The sequence below is a fragment of the Leuciscus leuciscus genome (assembly GCF_965113295.1).
Source record: "Leuciscus leuciscus genome assembly, chromosome: 3".
Taxonomy (NCBI): domain Eukaryota; kingdom Metazoa; phylum Chordata; class Actinopteri; order Cypriniformes; family Leuciscidae; genus Leuciscus; species Leuciscus leuciscus.
In genome coordinates this window covers 33,688,860-33,702,245 of record NC_138727.1, presented here as the reverse complement: position 1 = coordinate 33,702,245, position 13,386 = coordinate 33,688,860, and the positions used below count along the sequence as shown (strand labels likewise).

Genomic DNA, 13,386 nt, shown 5'->3' with positions numbered 1-13,386 from the left:
ATTCATGAAAGGCGGAAAACTATAAGTGCTAAAATCAAGCATCGGCAAAAATGCAATCCATAAAGACTTTGCAGAGGTGGACAGTAACAAAGTACATTTACTTGAGTACTGTACCTAAGTACACTTTTTGAGTACTTTACTTGATTATTATGGTTTCTGGAAACATTTTACTTTAACTTCACTACATTTGAAAGACAAATATCGTAGGCCAACTTTTTACTTCAATGTCCTTAATGTTAATGTCAGTCCGGGGATGTTTTTTTTGTTTTGTTTTTTTTACTCTAAAACGTGATTGAATTTTACCAGCATCAGCAATTCAGCCATATCAGCAATCACTCTTGTAGGGTCACGTGTCGCGAAGTTCAGCGATTTTCCCATCATTTTCTTTGAACACTAATCAACTCGTGGCAAAATGGACGAAGACAGATCCTCGGCGCAGTGCACACATCCATGGCAAAGGTCTTTCTGTTTTGCTGTTTGTTAAAGCAGTTTTGCTGTTGGGCAGTTATACAGTGGTTGTATAGCTGGGTTTTAAACCAGGTTGGATTTTTATAGACCACTTGATTCAAATGTGCATGAATGGATACACATAGATGTGTACTTTTTTTGTTGGAATGGTAGGAGTGTTAAAAAAATTTTTAAGATGATTATGGCTGTCTTTTCTTTTTTTTTTTTTTTTTGTCAATTCAGTTGTTTAATTTCTATAGGTTTTATAACATTCTAACAGCTCTTAATTCCACAGATACTACTAACTGGTGTATTCACTAGGTTGCTTCAGAGGCATAGGTACTGTAAGTATCCCATACAACACTGCAACAATAATGCATTGACATTTACTTTTGATACTTAAGTTTACTTTTAAAAACAAGTACTTCTGTACTTTTACTTAAGTAAAAATCGGTCTTTACAACTTTTACTTGTAACAGAGTAATATTTGACCAGTAGTATCGGTATTTTCACTCAACTAAGGACGTTGTGTACTTTGTCCACCTCTGAGACTTTAGTATACTTTTGATAATATTATATCACTTGGTTTACTTTATTTAAATACTGTATGCCATTGTGGTTTTATTATTGCTGCCACTTTGTAATTGTGTATATAAATATATTTACCCCTAAAAAATATATCTTTCTTCTGTGGAACACAAGAAGATTTTATTTTTTATTTTTTTATGTTTAATGATTGAAATCAACGGGGTTCAAAATGTTAAAGCTTCACAAAGGACATAAAGTTAGTGTGAAATGAATCAATACTACTCGTATATTCTGAAATTACAAGACAAACAAATCAAAATATCTCAAATGAAATCAAAATATTTATCAATGCTCACATAAATGCACTACATCTAATACCAAAAGTTTAGAATTACATGATTAAACAAAACTCTTCCTTTGAGTTTAGTCTCACAGACACTTTGGCATTAAATCTGTTTAACTTCTCATTTAGACGGGAATGTGCCACCTGAGTGACTAACCGTATAGTTCACTTTTTGACATTATATTTAAGAAAATGTAGCCTAATGTAAATCAATGAGATCTTTATAACGGTATAGCAGACTACTTGCATAAAATGCATATAAATATCAGTTGTCACTCTATATCTCCCAATAATTTGTCTTAATAAGATGATATCTGGATGCTTAGTTTTATGATCAAAGAATTTGGACGAGTGTGTGGCTAATTCGTACGAATTGCCGTAAGATTTGTCTAAACCCAAGATAACGGTAAAATACTAGCAGCAGATTCGCCATCAATTTACTGTAATTTTACAGTATTCATATTGTGAAAATATTTTACGGTTTATTACCGTAAACATGAAATAAACTCCAAATTTTCCAAATTTACAGTAAAATACTGGCAGTAGAGTCGCCAGTAGTCTACTGCAATTCTACAGTATTCATACTGTGAATTATTTAAAGGACAAGTTCAGTATTTTACACTTAAAGCGCTGTTTTCAGATCGTTTCTGATGAAATAGAACGGTTAAGATTGAAATTTGGACACATGTTGCTGGCCCGAGAATTTTCGGTTTCTGTGGTAGCACCCCCCCATCTCCACAATGGCTGCATAGGTGCACTGGAACAATCCTTCCTAAAACGCATTAAACTTTCGTTTACAAAGACGTGAAACTCACCGAGTGGTAAGGGGTGTTCACTGATATGCTCACACAAAAATCGCTGCAAAAGATGCTTTCCAACAGGTGTTTTACCATTCGTTGTAAAACTGTGGACCTATTTTTCCAAACGCCTCACACCCCTACATTCTTCCGTTGAGAGCTTGAATAATAGACTCTCCAGCCCGGCGGCGGAGTAATGCCATACCTCACAGCACATCCAATACAAGTCAATGGAGTTGGACAAAAACTACGATAAAACCTGTTGGAAAGCATCTTTTGCAGTGATTTTTGTGTGAGCATATCAGTGAACACCCCTGACCACTCGGTGAGTTTCACGTCTTTGTAAACGACAGTTTAATGCGTAAAAAAAACGTTGCTAATGTTATGGAGAAATTAGTTGACTTGAGACATGCAGGAAGTGTTTTGTTGCGCTGCGCAGGAAGCGCTGAATTTTGTCCTAATTTGTAAGTCGCTTTGGACAAAGGCGTCTGCTAAATGACTAAATGTAAATGTAAGTGTTTTGTTAGTCAACACAATTATTAATCTCCTTGTTATCTGGGTTGTACTATACTGTAGGTATCCCACAGTCTGCTCGGGAAGCGATGTTCTCGTGGTTATTTCAGTGAGTATATGGCTCGACGGCATAAAAAAAAAAAATAGATTCAATTAAAAATCCACATATCACATATTTAGAAATATTACATCATTAATTGAAGCCTTTTTGTCATGTATAATACACCGACCAATTGTCATCTGGCACAACAAGTTCAAATTTCATTGGACAATGTGAAGTGAAAGGGTAATTTTCCGGTCATTTATAAATAAATCGTTTGAAAATTACATGGACAGACGAATTTACATTTATGAAGCGATCTGAATCTGCGTCGTTGAACTAATTTATGTTAATTGACTACAAAGCACTGCACAAAACCAGCACCAAATAGCACTAATGATAATAGTATTCAAGTCAATTGTATTTAGTTTATATTGATACACCGTTTACCATCTGATGAAACTATTATAGTTTGTTAAATGAAGCCCAGGCCTACAGGCCTATTATGTGAAGTGTAGGCTGACAACAACTCGTGAAATTAAGACTTTATTATTTTTAAATTTGTGATAATTTTGCAGCAATAGTATAATAGTACAGTACTACTAGTCAAAAATTAGCACACACATTAATATATATATATATATATATATATATATATATATATATTTATATATATTTTTTTTTTAAAGAAGTCCCTTATGCGCATCAAGCCTGTAATTATTTGATTTATCTACTGCCTTAATCCTCCTGGCCATGGAGTTCACCAGAGCTGCACAGGTTGTTGCTAAGATCCTCTTCCACTCCTTCATAATGACATAACGGAGCTGCTGGATGTTAGACACATGGCGCTTCTCCACCTTCCGCTTGAGGACGCCCCACAGGTGCACAATAGGGTTCAGGTCTGGATAAATACTTGGCCACATCATCACCTTCACCTTCCTCAGAAAGACAGTTGTCATCTTGGCGGTGTGTTTGGGGTCGTTATCATGCCGTTCGGCCCAGTTTCTGAAGGGAGGGCATCATCTTCTGCTTCAGAATGTCACAGTACATGTTGGAATCCATGTTTCCCTCAATGAAGCTCAGCTCCCCAGTACCAGCAGCACTCATGCAGCCCCAGACCTATGATGCTACCACCATCATGCTCGACTGTAGGCAAGACACAATTTTCTTGTTACTCTTCACCAGGGCATTGCCACACATGCTGGACACCATCTGAGCCAAACAAGTTTATCTTAGTCTCATCAGACCACAGGACATGGTTCCAGTAATTCATGCTCTTGGAGAGGTTGCTTTCAGCAAACTGTTTGCAGGCTTTATTGTGAGCCAGCTTCAGAAGAGGCTTCCTTCTGGGACGACGGCCATGCAAACCGACTTGTTGCAGTGTGCGGCGTATAGTCTGACTCTGAGCACTGACAAGCTGAGCTTCCGCTTCTGCAACCTCTAAAGCAATGCTGGCATCACTCATTCTGCACCTGAAGCACAGCACAAGGACTCAACTACTTTGATTGACTCTTGCGAGGACTGTTACGAGTGGAACCCGTCTTGGAAAACCTCTGTATGACCCTGGCCAGTACTGTAACTCAGTTTCAGGGTGTTACCAATCTTCTTATAGCCAATAGGCCGTCTTTGTGGAGAGCAACAATTCTAATTCTCAAATGCTTAGAGAGTTCTTTGTCATGAGGTGCCATGTTAAACATCCAGTGGTCAGTATAAGAGAATGGTATTCAAAGCACAAATTTTAACTGCTCTAATACAAGATACACAAATTTGTATGGTCCTGTTAAGCAGACAAAAACATGAAAATGATGAATAGTACATGTGGCTTTGCATGGTTAAACGATGTTCAGCTATTATCACTTCGGGTGTACTTACTTTTGTTGCCAGCTATTTTGACAAAAATGGCTGTATGTTGAATTATTTTCAGAGGACAGTAAATATATACTACTATACAAGCAGCATATACTCTAAAATATAACCAAGTTTCATTTCTATAGTATTGTCCCTTGAGTAGATATACTAAAATGTTTGCTAAAATGTTAGGGGTTTACTCACTTATGTGAGAGACTGTATATATAGGTCTCATATATATATATGGTCTATATATAGGTCTCATATATAGGTCTCATATCATTCTAATATGCTGATTTATGATCAATGTTGGAAACAGTTGTGCTGCTTAATATTTTTTTTATAACCTGAGATACTTTTTTCAGGATTATTTGATGAATAAAAAGTTAAAAAGAACTGTATTTATTTAGAATAGAAATCTTTTGTAACAATATACACTACCGTTCAAAAGTTTGGGAACAATAACTTTTTTTTTTTAAAGAAATTAGTACTTTAATTCAACAAGGATGCGTTAAATTGATAAAAGGTGATGGTAACAATTTATATTGTTAGAAATTTTTTTATTTTGAATAAATGCTGTTTTTATGAATAAATGATGTTAACGTTTTACTCAATGAATCCTGAAAAAAGTATTCCAAAAAAATATATTAAACAGCACAACTGTTTCCATCATTGATAATAACTGAGTATCAAATCATCATATTAGAATGATTTCTGAAGGATCATAAGACACCAAAGACTGGAGTACTTGCTGATGAAAATTCAGCTTTGCATCACAAAAATAAATTACATTTTAAAATATATTAAAAAAGAGAACCATTATTTTAAATTGTAATAATATTTCATAATATTACTGTTTTTTTTTTGTTTGTTTTTTGTTTTTTAACTGCAGGCTTGATGAGCATAAGAGACTTCTTTCAAAAACATTACAAATAGTAATGTTCCCAAACTTTTGACTGGTACTATATATATATATATATATATATATATATAGAAGATGTAGAAGATATATATATATAGTCTCTTTTCATTTTATTGTCTTTCTCTCACTCTCAAGTAAACTAAATGTGAACAGTTACAACCTTGAATATTGTGTTGACAGCTCTCTAAAACTGGACAAAACAGATAAATTATGCAGTAAAGTCAAGTTTCTTTCACTTATGCAATCTAGCAAAGATTAAATCATGTTTGAAGTTTAAAGGCCTTGAAACTGTGATCCACGCTTAGATAACATCATGACTTGACTATTGTAATGCGTTATACGGGGGTCATCTATTTCTCGTTTGCAAAAAGTTCAAAACTCAGCTGCTAGACTTTTAATGGGGATAAAAAAGGGTGAACAGATTACTCCTACCCTGGTCCCCCTGCATTGGTTTCCGGTCTAATATAGGATTGATTGTGTATACAAATCCTTGCATGGACTCGCACCGACCTGTCTCTCAGATTTCTTAACTGAATATCAGACTAGACGAACTTTGAGACGAGCTTTTGCTGTAGCAGCGCCTAAACTTTGGAACAGTTTGCCTAAACTTAGAGGAGAGCTGCTACTGTACAGCATTTTAAAGGACAACTCAAAAAACATGATAATGTCTTTTAATCAGTGACAATTTTATTATATGTGCCTATGTGGTGCTTTTTTTCTTCTTTTTTCTGTGTGACATCGTAAAAGCACATTGGTCAACTTGTGTTGTTTTAATTGTGCTATATTAATAAAGGTGCTATTTCTATTGTTTTTTTTGTCCAAGTTCACATCATGCAAGAGATCCAGACACCACACCTCCATCTCTTCTCTGAACTTGCTTTCTCTGTCTCTCATATGCACACCAACACATTCAAATGACTTCCTTGGGAAATGTTCCCTCTGAGCTTCAAGTATGATGCTGTGCTTTGATGTTACTCAGGCGCAGACAAAAAATAAAAAAATAAAAAAACTGCAAGGAAAACAGACTCAAATATATGTGGGGAAAAAAGAGACAACTTGAGCTAACTGAAATTGTGTAAAATACATTCATAAAAAGGATAAAATTTCTGTCTAATAGACCATAATAAAAATAGGTTTTGCTCAGCAAAAACATAAATTAGAGGGAACATTGAACCATTGAATCATGAATGTGTTAAATTAATTTAAATGCAATAAATAGCCAGCATCTGCTACTCTCTTTACAGGCAGAAGAACATAGATGCCCTTGTGCTCTGATCACAGCTATATTACAATTATGACCATTATGTGTCTCATAACAACACACGGAAATACCCATACTTGACATTAGATCTACCTACAACCCTCACACATAAGTGCTTGTTGAGTTTATGATTTATGACACCATTATAAGGAAGCCATAATCCATGAATCCATAACAATAAGATGGAATTGTCCAGACCTTGTGAAAGATACTTTAGACATTGTTGCCATCAGGCAATGTTGATGTAAATGGAAACAGGCATGACAGACAGATATTTCATTATTGAATTGCTTGGTCCTTCCCTATTGCCCATGTCCTGTACTGTCTCCCAGCAACATTGCCTTTGAGATTGTGGTGTATTGCTACAAAATAGCTGTAATAACATACATACTGTAGCTCAAGACCCTTCAAAGCTGGAGTAAAGCAAAAGTGATTGAACATGCTGAATGAACCATACAGCAAAACTGGCTCAAGTATAGGGTGAATTTGAGAAAAATTGAGACTGTCAGGTTTGACAATGTTATAAAATAGCCCACTCAAAACATTGACTGTGCTGTCTGCGGAGTTATTTATGAGATCAAACAAGGATTTCAAGCTCAAGTTGTTGCCAAAAAGGTATTAGCAGTATATGTTGCTCATATTTCAACGTCTAATATCAGTTCATTGTTTTTCAGGGTATGAAATGTTCCTACTTCTGGAGTAACTAGTCAACAGGAGTAACGTGCCAGTTATTGTTGTTTTCTTGTTTCAAAAGGGAAATGGCTATTAGCCACAAATTATTTAAATTACAACAATCTGTCTCGGGGAAGAAGAAGTTAATTAGAAATTCCTTAAAGTTGCATGCAAACCAGCATAAATTACTTCCTTTCAGAATGTAAATAAATTCAGAGGAACAAAAACACGGTTGCTGTTCTGCAGCAATGTAATTTAACCCCTTGCATTGAATAAGTAGAGATGACAGCAGTAAGTAAATTATTAGGAGTGTTTTGTTCAACATTAATAACTTTTTTCCCACTAGGCTTTTTTTTTTCTCCCTTACTTAGTGGCATCACATGTGCGCGACCCCTTGCAGCCCTCATTGAAATGCTTGTGATGACATGACCTTTTTTAACAAACTGTTTAACACTGAAGATGTCTGATTCATGACCCATGACACATCATTTACGGTCTGTCATTTGGCGAAAGTCTCAGCTGCTGTAAACTAGATATATCTAATATAAAATACACATATATTATATATATATAAGACACTTAGAGTAAAATGTTTGCATATGTTTTTTAATTTTAAAAATATTTTATGTTATTATTGATCTTGTATTCTGTAAGAACAATTACTGCACATTTATGACTCTTAAGATACAAATAAATGTAATGTCTTGCTGTAGACAGGGTCAGCCATTTGGGGAAAAAAAACTAAATTAGCATAGAGTTTTGTTATTATAGCAGGCAATCAATTTCATAAATTCATGACTCATACTACTACTTCAGAATTTTCTGCTTAGATTTTTGGGGGAAATCTGACTTTAGTCAGGGTATAGGTGTCATATTGAATTTCACACACATGAAAATTAGGCTGATAGATAGACTTACATTCTTTTCAATGGCATGCACTGTATTTGTCACAGTCGTTTTCAGTTTAGTTCACTGTATTGCATTAATAGAAAGGCAGTTAATATAAAGATTAGTAGTTTTCCAAAATTAAGTTTTAATAGTATTTTCGTGAAGTGACCGCAGGGGTGGAAACATGTGACGTAGCCATGCACACTTACTAGACCGTCTCATATTGGCTTTTAATGCTGAGGAGGACTCTAGCCTTCAAGCCTCAGAAGGACTGAACGGAATGACACAACATCAATACAACCTTCCGTTTGGGAAGCACCCATTATAAAAAGTTTTTAAAATGAAACAGAAAAAGGTTAAAATCATTTGAATTAAAATTCAATGTTAAAAAATTACACTTTGGGACTATAGATAAAAACACATTTGCCTTATTAATTTTTCTTGATTGCTTAAACACTATATCCAGGCTTTTGAACTAAAATTTCAAAACCATAACACCATTTATCAAAAAGCACACCCATTTCCCTAAACTATTCCCCTGTTTGACACGAGTCAGATTTGTTGAACTGTCACTGCAAAACTCTACACACAAATCCCTTCGTTTCTCATTGCCTATGTTGTCATTTAGAAAGCACTAGCATTCAATATTGTTCACTCAAGTCAGCACAGCTTCAGCTCAGTTAGCACACAATTACCCAAGTGGAAACACTAAGAGTCAAAATTTATCACACATCAATAGATAGATAAAAGGGCCAGAGTCAGTTCAGTGGGTTTTGGAGCAATGGGCCCAGAAAGACATGAAGGAAGAGATTGAGGACACTGGAGTGGAGGAGGAGGAGGAGGAGGAGGAGCAGATGGGAATGGAGGAAGAGGTAAAGGAAGAGGAAAAGTAGGAGATGGAGGAGGAGGATGAACAGTAGGGAGTGGAGGAAGAGGATGAGGAAGGTGAAGGGGAAGGGGAAGGGGAAGGGGAAGGGGAAGGGGAAGGGGAAGGGCAAGGCCAAAGAGACAAGCATTTCCGAGAACAGCCAAACTTGAGTCGCTTCACCGTCGCCTCGATCATAAGAACCTTCAGGAAAGAAAAACAGGTACAGTAGATGTACTTCAGACTGCTCTCTACTGTAACTTTTGAGTGCAGTACACTGTGCTGTTACCACACATACATGTACTGTAGCTGTTGCCCTATACTACTGTAATAAAAAGAAATGCATCCAATTGCCTCACATACAGAAAGAGTTTTCTGAATGCTTCCATTTTGTAAAAAGGATGTGTTACAGGTACAGTAATCAGTACTTCTATTTTTCTCGGACACAGAGACGATGAAATGGAAGAACCACAAGCAACATAACTTGCCAGTTTTGGAAATGTTGTTTTGAATTTATTGCACCAGTGTACACTGTAAAAATAAAAGGTGCCTGGAGGAACCTTTTGGGGTTCTTCACTTTGCCACACCGGCGGAACCGTCTGTAGATCCTCTAGGCACCCTTTAAAAAGGGGCGGTTCTCTGAGGAACCACACAGGTTTCCTGAGGAACTCTTATATAAGGCACTCTGTGGAACCACTGTGGGTGGCTCCAGGAACCAAATTTCAATTTTATTTTATTTGTATTAAATTAATTTCATGTTGTTACTATGGTTACCACCATTAACTTCTATTATAATAAACAAACTGAACCAAATACAAAATAAGAATTGTTTATTACATATTTTAGATCCATTTTAATACACTTCCATGCACTTGAAAAAAAAAAGCTAGTAATAGATGAATATCAATGAATACACACACACACAAAAAAAAAGTATAATACATAAGTAACATGAATAATCAACCATGTGTATACAATAGGCTACACAAGAAAAGACATCTCAACAAAATGCATGGAAAACACATGTTCCAAGTAATAAATCAATGTAAAAAATAACAATTTTGACTAATTAAAAATGTCCATCTTCACTTAATTTTAAAACATGTGTTTCAGTCCGCTTGTTAAGTCTGATGTCACTGTTTCCAAGTCCAAAAGCTCTATCAGATGCCAAAAACAAACAGTGCTAATATACACTCATTGTGCTGTAATATTCCTGAAAATTATGATCCTAACCTTTATCTCTATTCCGAATCTCAGATGGTTTAGTTATTCAGCTATGTTGAATCATAAAATGTTGAAGTCTGGGATGCCGTGAGACTGGAGACTGTAATGTACACTATGCCTTTTGAAAAGCTTAAATGTGTGACTTGAATCAACAGTTCCCATAAATGGTTGTTGAGTATTCTCAATATCTAGAAACAAGATAGAGGAAGTAGAAGTAGAGGCTTCGACCCGGAAACAGAATTCCTTATGTCACAACAAGCAGAAAACATTTTCCATTTTTCCAGAGTTAAGGTGCAGTAAAATGATCTGTTGTTCTGTGAATGTTCACTGGTGAATTCACTCATTTCAATAAGAATCCACACGATCAGCAATTTTGTGTGGTGCTTCATACATTACATCGCTACACTGCTGACAACGGTCAATGGACATTTTTGCCTGCGTAATTTCACGAAATTCACAAATGTGATGCACCTTTACTCGCTGCAACATAAAATGCAATCAATTATAAAATCTTCACAAGGGACACGTGAGGTACTTAACGAGTTAGAAAAGTGAAAAGGTGCATCAGCTTCATTTTCTGTTTGCTTTTCCTCTTTTCTGGTGGATGGTCCAGGCACTTCAGTGATTTTCAGGTCTACAGGAGGATTTTTATTCTTGATCAAACTTGTATTTCAGCTTACCGAGATCCCTGCAAAGTACAAAATTTACTGTTAGTAAAGTTATTAAAGTTATTAAATAATTTCCTCAGCCTTGTGACGTTCCAAACCTGTTTGACTTTCTGTCTGTGGAACCCGAAAGCAGATCTCAGGCATAATGCAACCCGTCACCATTCAATATCACTGCATGAAACACAAGCAGAAAAAAATTGTGTAATTCATTCATGAAACTATTCTTATGTACACTTGTCTAGTTCAATTCAATGCAACAATTTATGTAAAAATGGTTAAGCTCCAAAAATGTCCCAGAAAAGATCCTAAAAATAATCAATGAGTTCACAACTCATGTGTTATGGGTTGTGTTGTAAGTCTTATGAAGCCATATAATAGCTTTTTCCTTTTTTTTTCTTTTCGAAAAAGACTAAACTTGAAGTTATAATTCAGGGTTCAAATGTCTTATATTCAAATGCATATGATTAAGGTATAGCCTATAAAAAATGCATAGCATTATTGGCTCCAAACCTGTGATATTATTTTTCTGAGTAACATGAATGAGATTTGAGAGCATGAGGGAAGATTTTCAGAGAATAACTGATTAAAAAACACAAGTACACAGTCAAACAATACAATTTCACACAGAGAAAGTTCATAGTAATAAAGTACTTGCATGTGGTGCAGGTAACTTACTGTAATTCAATGTTGCCTCTGAAATGTTCAGATTATTTTAGAAATGTAACGTTACTGGTTGTTCTGGGGAAACAAAAGAACAAAGCTGATTATTCACAACATAATATTTATTGACCAGTAAATGGCTTTCTGTAGTAAGTAAAGTTAGGCTAAACAAAAACAGACCAAACTATATTAACCGGCTTTTGTTATTCATAACAAACGTCAATGACGACAGCAGGAATCAGCTAAATTAGTTAGGCTATATCAGCAATTTGAAGACACAGTTGTACAGAATATGTTGAATTGAATGACTAAATCAATCTAAGACAATAAGTCAATAATTTCCATTTGTTCATTAACTTACGTTAGATCAACGTAGCATCGCGGCTAAACCTTCATACCAGATACTGTGCAATAAACGAGTGGTAAACACTGTAAAAAAGTAGTAATGTATAATAAATTTAGTTTATATGTGTGTGTTTGAATATATAGTGAGTAGACTCTGTATTTTTATTTATTTGGCGAGTTTACAAACCTTGTAACGGAGAGCCGAACAAACAGCGGAAGCTTTGATGAGAGGAGCCGTTACTTCAAATCCGATGACGTCGATCAGCTGAGCTTTGTTGCGCGCGAGCAGCGTGAAAAGATCCTAAAAATAGGATCTTTTCACGCTGAAGCCTTGTTTATACTCGACGCAGCCGCAAGATCGCGAGGCGCGCGCGGCAAAAATGACGTCATTGCGGAGTGGGCGGTCTCGCGCGTTGGGTTCGCAAGACCCAATTTCGCCTGGCGGTGTGCACGGCACTTTTTGTAACATCGCGCGCGGCGCCGCATCCGAAGATGAACGATTTCGAGGCGACTTTGTCCGAGCTGGTACGTCTGTACCAGCATGTTTATGATCCTTCCATGCGGGACCATAGAGACAGTCAGATGGCACAGAATTCCTGGAGGGAAATTGCGAAGACGTTGGGGAAGGAAGGTCAGGGGATCTCTGGATAATCCGTAATTCGTTTGTAATTATAAAACGAAAATACCGTTTTTCTGTTTTTTGTTTCAAAACGAAAAACCAAATAACCGTTTTTGGTGTCAGAATCAAAAAACGAAAAACCAATTAAAAACGGACCGTTTTTCGTTTTTGGCGATCATTTTATCGTTATTCCTTTTTGAACAAAGAATGAAGAGAGTCTTTGAACTTCAGTCAATTCGTTTTTCGTTTATAAACCAAAAATGGAAGTCACCCCTTTATTCGTTTTTTAAAAAAAACGAATAAATGACTTCAAAATTCGTTTTCCACATGTGGGCGGCCTGACACGCCCCCTTCCGCCGATTGGTCAAGCAAGTCTGAGCATGTGACGTCATCAGTTGTCGCTCAGGTCTGTTCAACAAAATAATAGTCCTCTACTATGGCTACAGATTCTTAAACTGTACAGGGCAGGTCCTATTGGGCTTTCTTCTGTGCAACTTTACACGTTTCACAGACATCTTTACATCAGAAATATTAATTATTAGTCTGCCACCAGCCTGTTTTATTTAGCTGTGCGCAGTTAAATCTGTGTGGTGAAGCTGCGCTTGACAGCGCCGAGCGGGACTGTTCAGTAAGCAGTCAGAACTTTTCTTTTAGACGCTCCGTTTTAACACGGGATGATGATTGCAAATACTGTAATGCCAATCGGCTGAGGCAAATGTTTTTGAGACATAATTTTTTAATTTTTT

At 36.1% G+C, this 13,386-nt stretch overlaps 1 long non-coding RNA gene across 2 annotated transcripts; it reads right to left on the bottom strand.

The window, feature by feature from the left end:
* Positions 1-9,651: 9,651 nt before the first annotated feature.
* On the bottom strand, positions 9,652-12,245 carry LOC309495162. Of its 2 annotated transcripts, XR_014204572.1 has the most exons (4): positions 12,209-12,245; positions 11,692-11,754; positions 11,115-11,187; positions 9,652-11,036 (listed from the first exon to the last, which is right to left on the bottom strand). It is a non-coding gene; the product is annotated as an uncharacterized lncRNA (long non-coding RNA). The 2 variants fall into 2 exon arrangements; XR_014204573.1 differs by lacking the exon at positions 12,209-12,245 and having other exon boundaries at positions 11,692-12,053.
* Positions 12,246-13,386: the final 1,141 nt, after the last annotated feature.